This window comes from Scyliorhinus torazame, unplaced genomic scaffold, assembly GCF_047496885.1.
Source record: "Scyliorhinus torazame isolate Kashiwa2021f unplaced genomic scaffold, sScyTor2.1 scaffold_222, whole genome shotgun sequence".
In the NCBI taxonomy this organism is placed as follows: domain Eukaryota; kingdom Metazoa; phylum Chordata; class Chondrichthyes; order Carcharhiniformes; family Scyliorhinidae; genus Scyliorhinus; species Scyliorhinus torazame.
In genome coordinates, this window is record NW_027307949.1 from 199,163 (window position 1) to 218,030 (window position 18,868).

Sequence of the window (18,868 nt, forward strand, 5' to 3'; positions counted from 1 at the left end):
GGCAGAGAATCTGCGTGGGTAGAGTTGAGGAGCAGAAAGGGGAAAAAGCCTGATGGGAGTTAGGTACAGACCCCCAGGCAGTAGTCGGGATGTGGGACAGAGATAAAGAAAGGAATATAAGAAAGGCATCATGAAATACACAAAGATGATGTTCCACTGTGAGTCAATGGGAATCAGGGGGAAAACTCTCCGCTGGTTGGAGTCATACCTGGCAGAAGGTACGATGGTTGGACATCGCTGCAGGAGTTCCTCAGGATATTGCCGGGGGCCCAACCATCTACAGCTGTATTGTGCGGGTGGGTTTAAACTAATCTGGCAGGGGTGGGAATCAGGACAGTACGCCAGCAAGTGTAGAGACTGGGGATGAGCATGGTACCAGGGTCAGCCAGGATAACAGGAAGGGTAGGCTGAGGGAGGTCGAACTCAGTGGGCCTGGAGGTCTGGAGTGTATCTGCTTCAATGCACGGAGTACAACAAGTAAGACAGATAGCATACAAGCAAACCTCCCAGTCAGGATATTGGTGCCCCTCTAGTTCAGGTGTAACCTGCCCTTCTTGTAAGGCCTCGCCTTCCGTGGAAGACATCCCAGTGATCAAACAAATTGAAGCCCTCCCTTCTGCACTAGTTCTTTAGCCACGTGTTCATCTGCACTATATCGCTGTTGCTAGCCTTGCGAGTACATGGCACCTGGAGTATTCCTGAGATTACTACCCTAGAGGATTTGCTTTTTAATATTGTACCGAGCTGCGTAAATTGCAGTTACAGGACCTCGCTACTGCTTCTCCTATGTCATTGGTGCCAATGTGGGCAATGACCTCTGTCTGATTTCCTCCCGTTTGAAGATGCATTGTAGCCGCTCAGAGACATCCAGGACCTTGGCATCAGGGAGGCAAACTACCAACCTGGAGTCCTTTCGCGGCCACAGAAGCGCCTTTCAGACGGGCAGCAAAGTGGCTGCAGTCTTGAAGGGCCGAAGGGCCTGCTCTTGTGCTGTAATTTGCTTTGCTCTTCTTTTCCTTCATTGTGACGTGATGCATTTTAACAAAAGTGCTAGGGAGGGACTACAGGGAAATAATGTCTCCGGTCTGAAGAGTGCAGGGATACAGTGTCCGGACCTACATGTGGATAGGCATCTGAAGGTGGCCTTACACAACGCGACAGGGTCTAAGATACAGATGTGCTTCACAAAAAAGGACGTTCGTCCAAATTCAGGGGTTTTGATGAACATTTTTACAGGCACTGTGTCTGTATATGCACTCTAAGCACAGCTTCATTTCGGAGGGAGAGGCTGTCAGCAAGAGGAACACATCATGTGGAACACTAGCGAGGTACACTGCTGTCCCCTTTAGATTTTTAAACTAAACAGCTGTGTGGATCTGGCTTTGCTCAAGGCGACATTCATGGAAATAAGGCAGCATTAAGGAAAACAGTTTCCAATGATATCACCAGGAAGCAGACACGCCCGCTCGTGGGATTATAAAAGCAGCAACACTCCGCGATTAGATAGAGAGCAGATCTACACCAGCATTCTGACCGTAACTCTGACAGACCCCAGTGAAGATGCAGAAAGCGTTGTTCCTGGTGCTTGTACTTCTCGTGCTGACTCAGAGCAATCCTACTGGAGCGAAACCAGGTATTATGGAAGGAAGGAAGAATCTCTGAACGTTCTCCAACACTAAAGCCGCTGGGGTTCATGCAGATTAATTTTAAATCGATTGTATTTGCTTTGAATGCAATGGTTTGATAGGTTAAGAGATGTGGATTGTGAGATTCTAAAACAAACTGAAGAATTCAGGATAAACAATCTCCATTGGTAAATCTCTGATATTTTAGTCACTATCGGAGTGTTTCGCGGGGCTTGTTGGTTTTGTGAGCTGGTCCACATGGATCAATAATGAAACCACAAGTTACTGAGCGGGGCACGTTGCTGGGTCATAGTGGGATCATTGATCCGGATAGCAAACTCTGTCATTGTCCTTATTGCAGAATTCAGTTACTGTTCCTGGTCACTGACACTGCTACAGATTGTGAGAGTGTGGACTGTGTGTGAAGACAGGATCAGCATCTCTATCAGCTATTTCTCCCCATTTAATTTTCACTGTACTTCGGTACAGGAGGTAGAGGGAGGTAGTGAGTTTGTACAGAGAAGGAGGAGGGAGGGAGTGTGTTGATGTAGACCAGGAGGTAGAGGGACGGAGTGACTTTGTGCAGACCAGGAGGTTGAGGGTGTGAATTTGTAAAGACCAGGAGGTGGAGGGAGTGAGTTTGTACAGACCAGGAGCTGGAGGGTGTGAGTTTGTACAGACCAGGAGGTGGAGGGAGTCAGTTTGTGCAGACCAGGAGTTGGAAGGAGGGAGTTTCTACAGAACAGGAGGTGGAGGGAGGGAGTTTGTACTGACCAGGAGGTGGAGGTAGGGAGTTTGTACAGACCAGGAGGTGGAGGGAGGGAGTTTTTACAGACCAGGAGGTGGAGGGAGTGAATTTGTACAGACCAGGAGGAGGAGGGAGGGAGTGAGTTTGTACAGACCAGGAGGTGGAGGGAGATAGTTTGTACAGACCAGGAGGTGGAGGGAGTGAGTATGTGAAGACCAGGAGGTGGAGGGAGTGAGGGAGTTTGTACAGACCAGGAAGTGGAGGGAGTGAGTTTGTACAGACCAGGAGGTTGAGGGAGTGACTTTGTACAGAGCAGGAGGTGGAGGGCGTGAGTTTGTACAGACCAGGAGGTGGAGGGAGGGAGTTGGCACAGTCCAGGAGGTGGAGGCAGTGAGTTTGTACAGACCAGGAGGTGGAGGGAGTACGTTTGTGTAGACCAGGAGTTGGAGGGAGGGAGGGAGTTTGTACAGACCAGGAGGTGGAGGGAGGGAGTTTGTCAAGACCAGGAGGTGGAGGGAGGGAAGGAGTTTGTCCAGACCAGGAGGTGGAGGGAGGGAGTTTGTACGGACCAGGAGGTGGAGGGAGAGAGGGAGTTTGTACAGACCCAGAGGTGAAGGGAGGGAGTTTGTACAGATCAGGAGGTGGAGGGAGTGAGTTTGTACAGATCAGGATGTGGAGGGAGTGAGTTTGTACAGACCAGGAGGTGGAGGGAGTGAGTTTGTACAGACCAGGAGGTGGAGGGAGGGAGTTTGTACTGACCAGGAGGTGGAGGTAGGGAGTTTGTACAGACCAGGAGGTGGAGGGAGGGAGTTTTTACAGACCAGGAGGTGGAGGGAGTGAATTTGTACAGACCAGAAGGTGGAGGGAGGGAGTGAGTTTGTACAGACCAGGAGGTGGAGGGAGGTAGTTTGTACAGACCAGGAGGTGGAGGGAGTGAGTTTGTAAACACCAGGAGGTGGAGGGAGTGTGTTTGTCCAGACCAGGAGGTGGAGGGAGGGAGTTTGTACAGACCAGGAGGTGGAGGGAGGGAGTTTGTACAGACCAGGATGTAGAGGGAGTGAGTTTGTACAGACCAGGAGGTGGAGGGTGTGAGTTGTACTGACCAGGAGGTGGAGGGAGGGGGTTTGTACAGACAAGGAGGTGGAGGGAGGGAGTTTGTACAGACCAGAGGGTGGAGGGAGTGCGTTTGTACAGACCAGGATGTAGAGGGAGTGAGTTTGTACAGACCAGGAGTTGGACGGTGTGCGTTTGTACAGAGCAGGATTTGGAGGGAGGGCGTGTGTTTGTCCAGACCAGGAGGTGGAGGGAATGTGATTGTACAGACCAGAAGGTGGAAGGAGGGAGGGAGGTTGTACAGACCAGGAGGTGGATGGAGGAAGTGAGTTTGTACAAACCAGGAGGTGGTGGGAGGGAGTGAGCTTGCACAGACGAGGAGGAGGGGGGAGTGAGATTGTACAGACCAGGAGGTGGAGGGAGTGAGTTTGTGCAGACCAGGAGGTGGAATGAGTGAGTTTGTACAGACCAGGAGGTGGTGGGAGGGAGTTTGTACAGACCAGGAGGTGGAGGGTGTGAGTTTGTACAGACGAAGAGGTGGAGGGAGGGAGTCTATTTGTACAGATCAGGAGGTGGAGGGTGTAAGTATGTACAGACCAGGAGGTGGAGGAAGCAAGTCTATTTGTACAGACCAGGAGGAGGAGGGAGGGAGTGAGTCTCTACAGATCAGGAGGTGGAGGGAGTGAGATTGTACACACCAGAAGGTGGAGGGAGGGAGTTTGTGCAGACCAGGACGTGGAGGGTGTGAGTTTGTACAGACCAAGAGGTGGAGGGATTGAGTGAGCTTGTCCGGACCAGGAGGAGGGGGGAGTATATCTGTACAGACCTGGAGGTGGAGGGAGGGAAGGGGTTTGTACAGACTAGGAGGTGGAGGGAGGGAGTGTGTTTGTCCAGACCAGGAGGTGGAGGGAGGGAGTTTGTACAGACCAGGAGGTGCAGGGAGGGAGTGAGTTTGTACAGACCAGGAGGTGGAGGGAGGGAGTTTGTCCAGACCAGGAGGTGGAGGGAGTGAGTTTGTACAGACCAGGATGTGGAGGGAGCGAGTTTGTACAGACCAGGAGGTGGAGGGTGAGAGCTTTTACAGAACAGGAGGTGGAGGGAGGGAGTTTGTACAGACCAGGAGGTGGAGGTAGGGAGTTTGTACAGACCAGGAGGTGGAGGGAGGGAGATTGAACAGACCAGGAGGTGGAGAGAGTGAGTATGTGAAGACCAGGAGGTGGAGGGAGTGAGGGAGTCTGTACAGACCAGGAAGTTGAGGGAGTGACTTTGTACAGATCAGGAGGTGGAGGGCGTGAGTTTGTACAGACCAGGAGGTGGTGCGAGGGAGTTTGTACAGACGAGGAGGTGGAGGGAGTGAGTTTGTACGGAACGGGAGGTGGAGGGAGTGAGTTTGTACAGACCAGGAGGTGGCGGGTGTGAGTTTGTGCAGACCAGGAGGTGGAGGGAGTGAGTTTGTGCAGACCAGGAGGTGGACGGAGTGTGTTTGTACAGACCAGGATGTGGAGGGAGTGAGTTTGTGCAGACCAGGAGGTGGAGTGAGTGAGTTTGTACAGACCAGGAAGTGGAGGGAGGGAGTCTATTTGTACAGACCAGGAAGTGGAGGGAGTGAGTGAGTTTGTACAGACAAGGAGTTGGAGGGTGTGCGTTTTTACAGAGCAGGATGTGGAGGGAGGGCATGTGTTTGTCCAGACCAGGAGGTGGAGGGAATGTGTTTGTACAGACCAGGAGGTGGAGGGAGGGAGGGAGTTTGTACAGACCAGGCGGTGGATGGAGAAAGTGAGTTTGTACAGACCAGGAGGTGGTGGGAGGGAGTGAGTTTGTACAGATGAGAAGGAGGGGGAGTGAGATTGTACAGACCAGGAGGTGGATGGAGGAAGTGAGTTTGTACAGACCAGGAGGTGGAGGGCGTGAGTTTGTACAGACGAGGAGGAGAGGGAGTGAGATTGTACAGACCAGGAGGTGGAGGGAGGGAGTTTGTACAGAACAGGATGTGGAGGGTGTGTGTTTGTACAGACCAGGAGGTGGAGTGAGTGAGTTTGTACAGACGAGGATGTGGAGGGAGTGAGTTTGTACAGACAGGCGGTGGATGGAGAAAGTGAGTTTGTACAGACCAGGAGGTGGAGGGAGTGAGTTTGAACAGACCACCAGGTGGTGGGTGTGAGTTTGTCCAGACCAGGAGGTGGAGAGAGTGAGTTTGTGCAGACCAGGAGGTGGAGGGAGGTAGTTTGTCCAGACCAGGAGGTGGAGGGAGTGAGTTTGTCCAGACCAGGTGGTGGGTGTGAGTTTGTCCAGACCAGGAGGTGGAGGGAGTGAGTTTGTACAGACCAGGAGGTGGACGGAGTGAGTTTGTGCAGACCAGGAGGTGGAGGGAGTGAGTTTGTGCAGACCAGGAGGTGGAGGGAGGTAGTTTGTACAGACCAGGAGATGGAGTGTGTGAGTTTGTACAGACCAGGAAGTGGAGGGAGGGAGTCTATTTGTACAGACCAGGAAGTGGAGGGAGTGAGTGAGTTTGTACAGACCAGGAGTTGGAGGGTGTGCGTTTTTACAGAGCAGGATGTGGAGGATGGGCATGTGTTTGTCTGGAACAGGAGGTGGAGGGAATGTGTTTGTACAGACCAGGAGGTGGTGGGAGGGAGGGAGTTTGTACAGACCAGGCGGTGGATGGAGGAAGTGAGTTTTTGCAGACCAGGAGGTGAAGGGCGTGAGTTTGTACAGACCAGGAGGTGGGGCGAGGGAGTTTGTACAGACCAGGAGGTGAAGGGCATGAGTTTGTACAGACCAGGAGGTGGGGCGAGGGAGTTTGTACAGACCAGTAGGTGGAGGGAGTGAGTTTGTACAGAACGGGAGGGTGAGGGAGGGAATTTGCACTGAACAGGAGGTGGAGGCAGTGGGTTTGTACAGACCAGGAGGTGGGAGGGTGTGAGTTTGTACAGACCAGGAGGTGGCGGGTGTGAGTTAGTGCAGACCAGTAGGTGGAGGGAGTGAGTTTGTGCAGACCAGGAGGTGGGGCGAGGGAGTTTGTACAGACCAGGAGGTGGAGGGAGTGAGTTTGTACAGACCACGAGGTGGGGCGAGGGAGTTTGTACGGACCAGGAGGTGGAGCGAGGGAGTTTGTATGGACCAGGAGGTGGAGGGAGTGAGTTTGTACAGAACGGGAGGGTGAGGGAGGGAATTTGCACTGAACAGGATGTGGAGGCAGTGGGTTTGTACAGACCAGGAGGTGGGAGGGTGTGAGTTTGTACAGACCAGTAGGTGGAGGGAGTGAGTTTGTGCAGACCAGGAGGTGGGGCGAGGGAGTTTGTACAGACCAGGAGGTGGAGGGAGTGAGTTTGTACAGACCACGAGGTGGGGCGAGGGAGTTTGTACGGACCAGGAGGTGGAGCGAGGGAGTTTGTACGGACCAGGAGGTGGAGGGAGTGAGTTTGTACAGAACGGGAGGGTGAGGGAGGGAATTTGCACTGAACAGGATGTGGAGGCAGTGGGTTTGTACAGACCAGGAGGTGGGAGGGTGTGAGTTTGTACAGACCAGGAGGTGGCGGGTGTGAGTTTGTACAGACCAGGTGGTGGAGGGAGTGAGTTTGTACAGACCAGGTGGTGGAGGGAGTGAGTTTGTAAACACCAGGAGGTGGAGGGAGATAGTTTGTACAGACCAGGAGGTGGCGGGAGTGAGTATGTGAAGACCAGGAGGTGGAGGGAGTGAGGGAGTTTGTACTGACCAGGAAGTGGAGGGAGTGAGTTTGTACAGACCAGGAGGTTGAGGGAGTGACTTTGTACAGACCAGGAGGTGGAGGGAGGGAGTTGGCACAGTCCAGGAGGTGGAGGCAGTGAGTTTGTACAGACCAGGAGGTGGAGGGAGTACGTTTGTGTAGACCAGTTGGAGGGAGGGAGGGAGTTTGTACTGACCAGGAGGTGGAGGGAGGGAGTTTGTACAGACCAGGAGGTGGAGGGAGGGAGTTTGTCAAGACCAGGAGGTGGAGGGAGGGAAGGAGTTTGTACAGACCAGGAGGTGGAGGGAGTGAGTTTGTAAACACCAGGAGGTGGAGGGAGCGAGTGTGTTTGTCCAGACCAGGAGGTGGAGGGAGCGAGTTTGTACAGACCCAGAGGTGGAGGGAGGGAGTTTGTACAGACCTGGAGGTGGAGGGAGTGAGTTTGTACAGACCAGGAGGTGGAGGGAGGGAGTTTGTACAGACCTGGAGGTGGAGGGAGTGAGTTTGTATAGACCAGGAGGTGGAGGGAGGGAGTTTGTACAGACCTGGAGGTGGAGGGAGTGAGTTTGTACTGACCAGGAGGTGGAGGGAGGGAGTTTGTACAGACCAGGAGGTGGAGGGAGGGAGTTTGTACAGACCAGGAGGTGGAGGGAGTGAGTTTGTACAGACCAGGAGGTGGAGGGAGTGAGTTTGTATAGACCAGGAGGTGGAGGGAGGGAGTTTGTACAGACCTGGAGGTGGAGGGAGTGAGTTTGTACTGACCAGGAGGTGGAGGGAGGGAGTTTGTACAGACCAGGAGTTGGAGGGAGGGAGTTTGTGCAGACCAGGAGGTGGAGGGAGCGAGTTTGTACAGACCAGGAGGTGGAGGGAGTGAGTTTGTATAGACCAGGAGGTGGAGGGAGGGAGTTTGTACAGACCTGGAGGTGGAGGGAGTGAGTTTGTACTGACCAGGAGGTGGAGGGAGGGAGTTTGTACAGACCAGGAGGTGGAGGGAGGGAGTTTGTGCAGACCAGGAGGTGGAGGGAGTGAGTTTGTGCAGACCAGGAGGTGGAGGGAGTGAGTTTTTACAGACCAGGAGGTGGAGGGAGTGAGTTTGTAAACACCAGGAGGTGGAGGGAGGGAGTTTTTACAGACCAGGAGGTGGAGGGAGTGAATTTGTACAGACCAGGAGGTGGAGGGAGGGAGTGAGTTTGTACAGACCAGGAGGTGGAGGGAGATAGTTTGTACAGACCAGGAGGTGGAGGGAGTGAGTATGTGAAGACCAGGAGGTGGAGGGAGTGAGGGAGTTTGTACAGACCAGGAAGTGGAGGGAGTGAGTTTGTACAGACCAGGAGGTTGAGGGAGTGACTTTGTACAGACCAGGAGGTGGAGGGCGTGAGTTTGTACAGACCAGGAGGTGGAGGGAGGGAGTTGGCACAGTCCAGGAGGTGGAGGCAGTGAGTTTGTACAGACCAGGAGGTGGAGGGAGTACGTTTGTGTAGACCAGTTGGAGGGAGGGAGGGAGTTTGTACAGACCAGGAGGTGGAGGGAGGGAGTTTGTCAAGACCAGGAGGTGGAGGGAGGGAAGGAGTTTGTACAGACCAGGAGGTGGAGGGAGTGAGTTTGTAAACACCAGGAGGTGGAGGGAGCGAGTGTGTTTGTCCAGACCAGGAGGTGGAGGGAGAGAGGGAGTTTGTACAGACCAAGAGGTGGAGGGAGGGAGTTTGTACAGACCTGGAGGTGGAGGGAGTGAGTTTGTACAGACCAGGAGGTGGAGGGAGGGAGTTTGTACAGACCTGGAGGTGGAGGGAGTGAGTTTGTATAGACCAGGAGGTGGAGGGAGGGAGTTTGTACAGACCTGGAGGTGGAGGGAGTGAGTTTGTACTGACCAGGAGGTGGAGGGAGGGAGTTTGTACAGACCAGGAGGTGGAGGGAGGGAGTTTGTACAGACCAGGAGGTGGAGTGAGTTTGTACAGACCAGGAGGTGGAGGGAGTGAGTTTGTATAGACCAGGAGGTAGAGGGAGGGAGTTTGTACAGACCTGGAGGTGGAGGGAGTGAGTTTGTACTGACCAGGAGGTGGAGGGAGGGAGTTTGTACAGACCAGGAGTTGGAGGGAGGGAGTTTGTGCAGACCAGGAGGTGGAGGGAGTGAGTTTGTGCAGACCAGGAGGTGGAGGGAGTACGTTTGTGTAGACCAGGAGTTGGAGGGAGGGAGGGAGTTTGTACAGACCAGGAGGTGGAGGGAGGGAGTTTGTCAAGACCAGGAGGTGGAGGGAGGGAAGGAGTTTTTACAGACCAGAGGGTGGAGGGAGTGAGTTTGTAAACACCAGGAGGTGGAGGGAGCGAGTGTGTTTGTCCAGACCAGGAGGTGGAGGGAGGGAGTTTGTACAGACCAGGAGGTGGAGGGAGAGAGGGAGTTTGTACAGACCCAGAGGTGGAGGGAGGGAGTTTGTACAGATCAGGAGGTGGAGGGAGTGAGTTTGTACAGATCAGGATGTGGAGGGAGTGAGTTTGTACAGACCAGGAGGTGGAGGGAGTGAGTTTGTACAGACCAGGAGGTGGAGGGAGGGAGTTTTTACAGACCAGGAGGTGGAGGGAGTGAATTTGTACAGACCAGGAGGTGGAGGGAGGGAGTGAGTTTGTACTGACCAGGAGGTGGAGGTAGGGAGTTTGTACAGACCAGGAGGTGGAGGGAGGGAATTTTTTACAGACTAGGAGGTGGAGGGAGTGAATTTGTACAGACCAGGAGGTGGAGGGAGGGAGTGAGTTTGTACAGACCAGGAGGTGGAGGGAGGGAGTGAGTTTGTACAGACCAGGAGGTGGAGGGAGGGAGTTTGTACAGACCAGGAGGTGGAGGGAGGTAGTTTGTACAGACCAGGAGGTGGAGGGAGTGAGTTTGTAAACACCAGGAGGTGGAGGGAGGGAGTTTGTAAACACCAGGAGGTGGAGGGAGTGTGTTTGTCCAGACCAGGAGCTGGAGGGAGGGAGTTTGTACAGACCAGGAGGTGGAAGAGGGAGGGAGTTTGTACAGACAAGGAGGTGGGGCGAGGGAGTTTGTACAGACCAGGAGGTGGAGGGAGTGAGTTTGTACAGACCAGGAGGTGGGGCGAGGGAGTTTGTACAGACCAGGAGGTGGAGGGAGTGAGTTTGTACAGACCACGAGGTGGGGCGAGGGAGTTTGTACGGACCAGGAGGTGGAGCGAGGGAGTTTGTATGGACCAGGAGGTGGAGGGAGTGAGTTTGTACAGAACGGGAGGGTGAGGGAGGGAATTTGCACTGAACAGGATGTGGAGGCAGTGGGTTTGTACAGACCAGGAGGTGGGAGGGTGTGAGTTTGTACAGACCAGTAGGTGGAGGGAGTGAGTTTGTGCAGACCAGGAGGTGGGGCGAGGGAGTTTGTACAGACCAGGAGGTGGAGGGAGTGAGTTTGTACAGACCACGAGGTGGGGCGAGGGAGTTTGTACGGACCAGGAGGTGGAGCGAGGGAGTTTGTACGGACCAGGAGGTGGAGGGAGTGAGTTTGTACAGAACGGGAGGGTGAGGGAGGGAATTTGCACTGAACAGGATGTGGAGGCAGTGGGTTTGTACAGACCAGGAGGTGGGAGGGTGTGAGTTTGTACAGACCAGGAGGTGGCGGGTGTGAGTTTGTACAGACCAGGTGGTGGAGGGAGTGAGTTTGTACAGACCAGGTGGTGGAGGGAGTGAGTTTGTAAACACCAGGAGGTGGAGGGAGATAGTTTGTACAGACCAGGAGGTGGCGGGAGTGAGTATGTGAAGACCAGGAGGTGGAGGGAGTGAGGGAGTTTGTACTGACCAGGAAGTGGAGGGAGTGAGTTTGTACAGACCAGGAGGTTGAGGGAGTGACTTTGTACAGACCAGGAGGTGGAGGGAGGGAGTTGGCACAGTCCAGGAGGTGGAGGCAGTGAGTTTGTACAGACCAGGAGGTGGAGGGAGTACGTTTGTGTAGACCAGTTGGAGGGAGGGAGGGAGTTTGTACTGACCAGGAGGTGGAGGGAGGGAGTTTGTACAGACCAGGAGGTGGAGGGAGGGAGTTTGTCAAGACCAGGAGGTGGAGGGAGGGAAGGAGTTTGTACAGACCAGGAGGTGGAGGGAGTGAGTTTGTAAACACCAGGAGGTGGAGGGAGCGAGTGTGTTTGTCCAGACCAGGAGGTGGAGGGAGCGAGTTTGTACAGACCCAGAGGTGGAGGGAGGGAGTTTGTACAGACCTGGAGGTGGAGGGAGTGAGTTTGTACAGACCAGGAGGTGGAGGGAGGGAGTTTGTACAGACCTGGAGGTGGAGGGAGTGAGTTTGTATAGACCAGGAGGTGGAGGGAGGGAGTTTGTACAGACCTGGAGGTGGAGGGAGTGAGTTTGTACTGACCAGGAGGTGGAGGGAGGGAGTTTGTACAGACCAGGAGGTGGAGGGAGGGAGTTTGTACAGACCAGGAGGTGGAGGGAGTGAGTTTGTACAGACCAGGAGGTGGAGGGAGTGAGTTTGTATAGACCAGGAGGTGGAGGGAGGGAGTTTGTACAGACCTGGAGGTGGAGGGAGTGAGTTTGTACTGACCAGGAGGTGGAGGGAGGGAGTTTGTACAGACCAGGAGTTGGAGGGAGGGAGTTTGTGCAGACCAGGAGGTGGAGGGAGCGAGTTTGTACAGACCAGGAGGTGGAGGGAGTGAGTTTGTATAGACCAGGAGGTGGAGGGAGGGAGTTTGTACAGACCTGGAGGTGGAGGGAGTGAGTTTGTACTGACCAGGAGGTGGAGGGAGGGAGTTTGTACAGACCAGGAGGTGGAGGGAGGGAGTTTGTGCAGACCAGGAGGTGGAGGGAGTGAGTTTGTGCAGACCAGGAGGTGGAGGGAGTGAGTTTTTACAGACCAGGAGGTGGAGGGAGTGAGTTTGTAAACACCAGGAGGTGGAGGGAGGGAGTTTTTACAGACCAGGAGGTGGAGGGAGTGAATTTGTACAGACCAGGAGGTGGAGGGAGGGAGTGAGTTTGTACAGACCAGGAGGTGGAGGGAGATAGTTTGTACAGACCAGGAGGTGGAGGGAGTGAGTATGTGAAGACCAGGAGGTGGAGGGAGTGAGGGAGTTTGTACAGACCAGGAAGTGGAGGGAGTGAGTTTGTACAGACCAGGAGGTTGAGGGAGTGACTTTGTACAGACCAGGAGGTGGAGGGCGTGAGTTTGTACAGACCAGGAGGTGGAGGGAGGGAGTTGGCACAGTCCAGGAGGTGGAGGCAGTGAGTTTGTACAGACCAGGAGGTGGAGGGAGTACGTTTGTGTAGACCAGTTGGAGGGAGGGAGGGAGTTTGTACAGACCAGGAGGTGGAGGGAGGGAGTTTGTCAAGACCAGGAGGTGGAGGGAGGGAAGGAGTTTGTACAGACCAGGAGGTGGAGGGAGTGAGTTTGTAAACACCAGGAGGTGGAGGGAGCGAGTGTGTTTGTCCAGACCAGGAGGTGGAGGGAGAGAGGGAGTTTGTACAGACCAAGAGGTGGAGGGAGGGAGTTTGTACAGACCTGGAGGTGGAGGGAGTGAGTTTGTACAGACCAGGAGGTGGAGGGAGGGAGTTTGTACAGACCTGGAGGTGGAGGGAGTGAGTTTGTATAGACCAGGAGGTGGAGGGAGGGAGTTTGTACAGACCTGGAGGTGGAGGGAGTGAGTTTGTACTGACCAGGAGGTGGAGGGAGGGAGTTTGTACAGACCAGGAGGTGGAGGGAGGGAGTTTGTACAGACCAGGAGGTGGAGTGAGTTTGTACAGACCAGGAGGTGGAGGGAGTGAGTTTGTATAGACCAGGAGGTAGAGGGAGGGAGTTTGTACAGACCTGGAGGTGGAGGGAGTGAGTTTGTACTGACCAGGAGGTGGAGGGAGGGAGTTTGTACAGACCAGGAGTTGGAGGGAGGGAGTTTGTGCAGACCAGGAGGTGGAGGGAGTGAGTTTGTGCAGACCAGGAGGTGGAGGGAGTACGTTTGTGTAGACCAGGAGTTGGAGGGAGGGAGGGAGTTTGTACAGACCAGGAGGTGGAGGGAGGGAGTTTGTCAAGACCAGGAGGTGGAGGGAGGGAAGGAGTTTTTACAGACCAGAGGGTGGAGGGAGTGAGTTTGTAAACACCAGGAGGTGGAGGGAGCGAGTGTGTTTGTCCAGACCAGGAGGTGGAGGGAGGGAGTTTGTACAGACCAGGAGGTGGAGGGAGAGAGGGAGTTTGTACAGACCCAGAGGTGGAGGGAGGGAGTTTGTACAGATCAGGAGGTGGAGGGAGTGAGTTTGTACAGATCAGGATGTGGAGGGAGTGAGTTTGTACAGACCAGGAGGTGGAGGGAGTGAGTTTGTACAGACCAGGAGGTGGAGGGAGGGAGTTTTTACAGACCAGGAGGTGGAGGGAGTGAATTTGTACAGACCAGGAGGTGGAGGGAGGGAGTGAGTTTGTACTGACCAGGAGGTGGAGGTAGGGAGTTTGTACAGACCAGGAGGTGGAGGGAGGGAATTTTTTACAGACTAGGAGGTGGAGGGAGTGAATTTGTACAGACCAGGAGGTGGAGGGAGGGAGTGAGTTTGTACAGACCAGGAGGTGGAGGGAGGGAGTGAGTTTGTACAGACCAGGAGGTGGAGGGAGGGAGTTTGTACAGACCAGGAGGTGGAGGGAGGTAGTTTGTACAGACCAGGAGGTGGAGGGAGTGAGTTTGTAAACACCAGGAGGTGGAGGGAGGGAGTTTGTAAACACCAGGAGGTGGAGGGAGTGTGTTTGTCCAGACCAGGAGCTGGAGGGAGGGAGTTTGTACAGACCAGGAGGTGGAAGAGGGAGGGAGTTTGTACAGACAAGGATGTGGAGGGAGTGAGTTTGTACAGACCAGGATATGGAGGGAGTGAGTTTGTACTGACCAGGAGGTGCAGGGTGTGAGTTTGTACTGACCAGGAGGTGGAGGGAGGGGGTTTGTGCAGACCAGGAGGTGGAGTGAGTGAGTCCGTACAGACCAGGTAGTGGAGGGCGGGAGTCTATTTGTACTGACCAGGAGGTGGAGGGAGGGCGTGATTTTTTACAGACCAGGAGTTGGAGGGTGTGCGTTTGTACAGAGCAGGATTTGGAGGGAGGGCCTGTGTTTGTACAGACCTGGAGGTGGAGGGAGGGAGGGAGTTTGTACAGACCAAGAGGTGGATGGAGGAAGTGAGTTTGTACAGACCAGGAGGTGGTGGGAGGGAGTGAGCTTGTACAGACGAGGAGGAGGGGGGAGTGAGATTGTACAAACCAGGAGGTGGAGGGAGTGAGTTTGTGCAGACCAGGAGGTGGAATGAGTGAGTTTGTATAGACCAGGAGGTGGTGGGAGGGAGTTTGTACAGACCAGGAGGTGGAGGGTGTGAGTTTGTACAGACGAAGAGGTGGAGGGAGGGAGTCTATTTGTACAGATCAGGAGGTGGAGGGTGTAAGTATGTACAGACCAGGAGGTGGAGGGAGTGAGATTGTACACACCAGAAGGTGGAGGGAGGGAGTTTGTGCAGACCAGGAGGTGGAGGGTGTGAGTTTGTACAGACCAAGAGGTGGAGGGATTGAGTGAGCTTGTCCGGACCAGGAGGAGGAGGGAGTATATCTGTACAGATCTGGAGGTGGAGGGAGGGAAGGAGTTTGTACAGACTAGGAGGTGGAGGGAAGGAGTGTGTTTGTCCAGACCAGGAGGTGGAGGGAGGGAGTTTGTACAGACCAGGAGGTGCAGGGAGGGAGTTTGTCCAGACCAGGAGGTGGAGGGAGTGAGTTTGTACAGACCAGGATGTGGAGTGAGCGAGTTTGTACAGACCAGGAGGTGGAGGGTGTGAGTTTTTACAGAACAGGAGGTGGGGGGAGGGAGTTTGTACAGACCAGGAGGTGGAGGGAGGTAGTTTGTACAGACCAGGAGGTGGAGGGAGGGAGTTTGTACAGACCAGGAGGAGGAGGAAGGGAGTTTGTACAGACCAGGAGGTGGAGGGAGGGAGTTTGTACAGACCAGGAGACGGAGGGAGCGAGTTTGTACAGACCAGGAGGTGGAGGGAGGGAGATTGTACAGACCAGGAGGTGGAGAGAGTGAGTATGTGAAGACCTGGAGGTGGAGGGAGTGAGGGAGTTTGTACAGACCAGGAAGTTGAGGGAGTGACTTTGTACAGACCAGGAGGTGGAGCGAGAGAGTTTGTACAGACCAGGAGGTGGAGCGAGAGAGCTTGTACAGACCAGGAGGTGGCGGAAGTGAGTTTGTGCAGACCAGGAGGTGGAGGGAGTGAGTTTGTGCAGACCAGGAGGTGGACGGAGTGAGTTTGTACAGACCAGGATGTTGAGCGAGTGAGTTTGTGCAGACCAGGAGGTGGAGGGAGCGATTTTGTGCAGACCAGGAGGTGGACGGAGTGAGTTTGTACAGACCAGGATGTGGAGGGAGTGAGTTTGTGCAGACCAGGAGGTGGAGTGAGTGAGTTTGTACAGACCAGGAGGTGCAGGGTGTGAGTTTGTACAGATCAGGAGCTGGAGGGAGTGAGTTTGTGCAGACCAGGAGGTGGACAGAGTTAGTTTGTACAGACCAGGAGGTGGAGGGTGTGAGTTTGTGCAGACCAGGAGGTGAACAGACTTAGTTTGTACAGACCAGGAGCTGGAGGGAGTGAGTTTGTGCAGACCTGGAGGTGGACAGAGTTAGTTTGTACAGACCAGGAGGTGGAGGGTGTGAGTTTGTGCAGGCCAGGAGGTGGAGTGAGTGAGTTTGTACAGACCATGAAGTGGAGGGAGGGAGTCTATTAGTACAGACCAGGAGGTGGAGGGAGGGAGTGAGTTTGTACAGACCAGGAGTTGGACGGCGTGTGTTTGTCCTGAACAGGAGGTGGAGGGAGGGAGGGAGTTTGTACAGACCAGGACGTGGATGGAGGAAGTGAGTTTGTACAGACCAGAAGGTGGTTGGAGGGAGTGAGTTTGTACAGACGAGGAGGAGGGGGGAGTGAGATTGTACAGACCAGGAGGTGGAGGGAGAGAGTTTGTGCAGACCCGGAGGTGGAGTGAGTGAGTTTGTACAGACCAGGAGGTGGTGGGAGGGAGTTTTTACAGACCAGGAGGTGGAGGGAATGAGTTTGTACAGACGAAGAGGTGGAGGGAGGGAGTCTATTTGTACAGATCAGGAGGTGGAGGGTGTAAGTATGTACAGACCAGGAGGTGGAGGAAGCGTGTCTATTTGTACAGACCAGGAGGAGGAGGGAAGGAGTGAGTCTGTACAGATCAGGAGGTGGAGGGAGTGAGATTGTACACACCAGAAAGTGGACCGAGGGAGTTTGTATTGACCCGGAGGTGGATGGTGTGTGTTTGTACAGACCAGGCTGTGGAGGGAGGGAGTTTGTACAGACCAGGAGGTGGAAGGAGTGAATTTGTACAGACCAGGAAGTGGAGGGAGGGAGTGAGTTTGTCCAGACCAGGAGGTGGAGGGAGGTAGTTTGTACACACCAGGAGGTGGAGGGAGGGAGTTTGTGCAGACCAGGAGGTGGTGGGGGTGAGTATGTGAAGACCAGGATGTGGAGGGAGTGAGGGAGTTTGTACAGACCAGGAGGTGGTGGGGGTGAGTTTGTACAGACCAGGAGGTTGAGGGAGTGACTTTGTACAGACCAGGAGGTGGAGGGAGGGAGTAAGTTTGTACAGACCAGGAGGTGGAGGGAGTGAGTTTATACAGACCGTGAGGTGGAGGGAGTGAGTTTGTGAAGACCACGAGTGGAGGGAGTGAGTGAGTTTGTACAGACCAGGAGTTGGAGGGTGTGCGTTTTTACAGAGCAGGATGTGGAGGGAGGGCATGTGTTTGTCCAGACCAGGAGGTGGAGGGAATGTGTTTGTACAGACCAGGAGGTGGAGGGAGGGCGGGAGTTTGTACAGACCAGGCGGTGGATGGAGAAAGTGAGTTTGTACAGACCAGGAGGTGGTGGGAGGGAGTCAGTTTGTACAGATGAGGAGGAGGGGGAGTGAGATTGTACAGACCAGGAGGTGGATGGAGGAAGTGAGTTTGTACAGACCAGGAGGTGGAGGGCGTGAGTTTGTACAGACGAGGAGGAGAGGGAGTGAGATTGTACAGATCAGGAGGTGGAGGGAGGGAGTTTGTACAGACCAGGATATGGAGGGTGTGAGTTTGTACAGACCAGGAGGTGGAGTGAGTGAGTTTGTACAGACGAGGATGTGGAGGGAGTGAGTTTGTACAGACAGGAGGTGGAGGGTGTGAGTTTGTACAGACCAGGATGTGGAGGGAGTGAGTTTGTACAGACCAGGCGGTGGATGGAGAAAGTGAGTTTGTACAGTCCAGGAGGTGGAGGGCGTGAGTTTGTGCAGACCAGGAGGTGGTGGGTGTGAGTTTGTCCAGACCAGGAGGTGGAGGGAGTGAGTTTGTACAGACCAGGAGGTGGACGGAGTGAGTTTGTACAGACCAGGAGGTGGAGGGAGTGAGTTTGTGCAGACCAGGAGGTGGAGGGAGTGAGTTTGTACAGACCAGCAGGTGGAGGGAGGGAGGGAGTTTGTACAGACCAGGAGGTGGAGGGAGTGTGTTTGTACAGACCAGCAGGTGGAGGGAGGGAATGAGTTTGTTCCGACCAGGAGGTGGGGAGACGGAGTGGGTTTATACAAGTCTGGGAGTGGGAGGCTGTAAACTGTGGAATATTATTATATACAACAAACCTAATGTTGCTGCTTTGTGCCGAGTGTGTCCCTGTCAGGCTGAGAGATTCTGCTTTCTGTTTTCTCATTGTTCTCCATCAGGCTGATCAACCCGTAATTAATTCCTTCATCATGTTTTCTTTTACTCTTAGACGGTTATAAATCAAAAACTCCGATGTTGGAGGCCAGAATCAGTGATCCGTCAGTCACTGAGAAGATTGCACGTGACTTTCTCCCTTCCCAAAACGATGATGGGTCAAATTCGGATTGAAGGTCAAGATGAATGATCCAGTGAGGGGCGACCATCAACCCGGGATCTCCATGTTCTCTCTGAATGGAAGCTTCTTTCCTGGACAACAGGCTAATTTATTACTTCACTCCTCTAACACCTGACCTTGTATTCCTGCTGTCTGGATAATGGCCTGTAATCAGAAATAAAACTTACTGCATTGGTCACTGCTTCATGTCTTGTTAACCCTCAGGATCAGGCTGTCTGTAGCGAAGGTGTCCGGTTTGAATTGAGGCTGGGAACAGATGTGAACATTCCAGATAAAGGGGAGGGGAGGTCGGTGCAAATGGTCTGAGATAAGATAGGGGGCCACAATATCAGCTCTCTGACCACTTACATGTGAGGATGTCTCAAGTACTGGGCTATGGAGAACGAGCTGGGGGTCTGGAAGTGATAGAAGGTAACCATGGAAATGGTTCTGGAGCTCGGCAATTGATTCAGAAAATAGGGGAGGGATTTAGTGGGTGAGTAAGAGGATGGTGAAGTGATTCAGAGGATGGTGCAGGAGATCAGAGTGTGGAGGAAATGTTCAGTGGGTGCTGAGGTTTGCTTTCATTTTCCAGGGCACCCCGGATGTTTTCAGAACACCACAAAAGTTTTCCCGGAACCGTTAACGGTTTCTCGGCGCCGCGAACTGCATTGAGGCGCCATGGAGGGGTTCAAGGCACGGTGAAGTGTTTCTGAACGCCATGGAGTGTTTCAGAACACAGTTACGGGTTTCTAGGTGCCATGGAACTGTTCGGAACACCGTGAAGCGTCTCCAGGCGCCATGGAGGGGTTCACGGATGAAGGGTTTCTAGGCGCCATGGAGGGGTTCACGGATGAAGGGTCTCTAGTCGC

The 18,868-nt window shown here is 54.1% G+C and overlaps 1 long non-coding RNA gene across 1 annotated transcript; it reads left to right on the top strand.

The window, feature by feature from the left end:
- Nucleotides 1-1,138: 1,138 nt before the first annotated feature.
- Nucleotides 1,139-18,193, top strand: LOC140405779 (uncharacterized). Its single transcript, XR_011938756.1, has 2 exons — nucleotides 1,139-1,633; nucleotides 17,892-18,193. It is a non-coding gene; the product is annotated as an uncharacterized lncRNA (long non-coding RNA).
- Nucleotides 18,194-18,868: the final 675 nt, after the last annotated feature.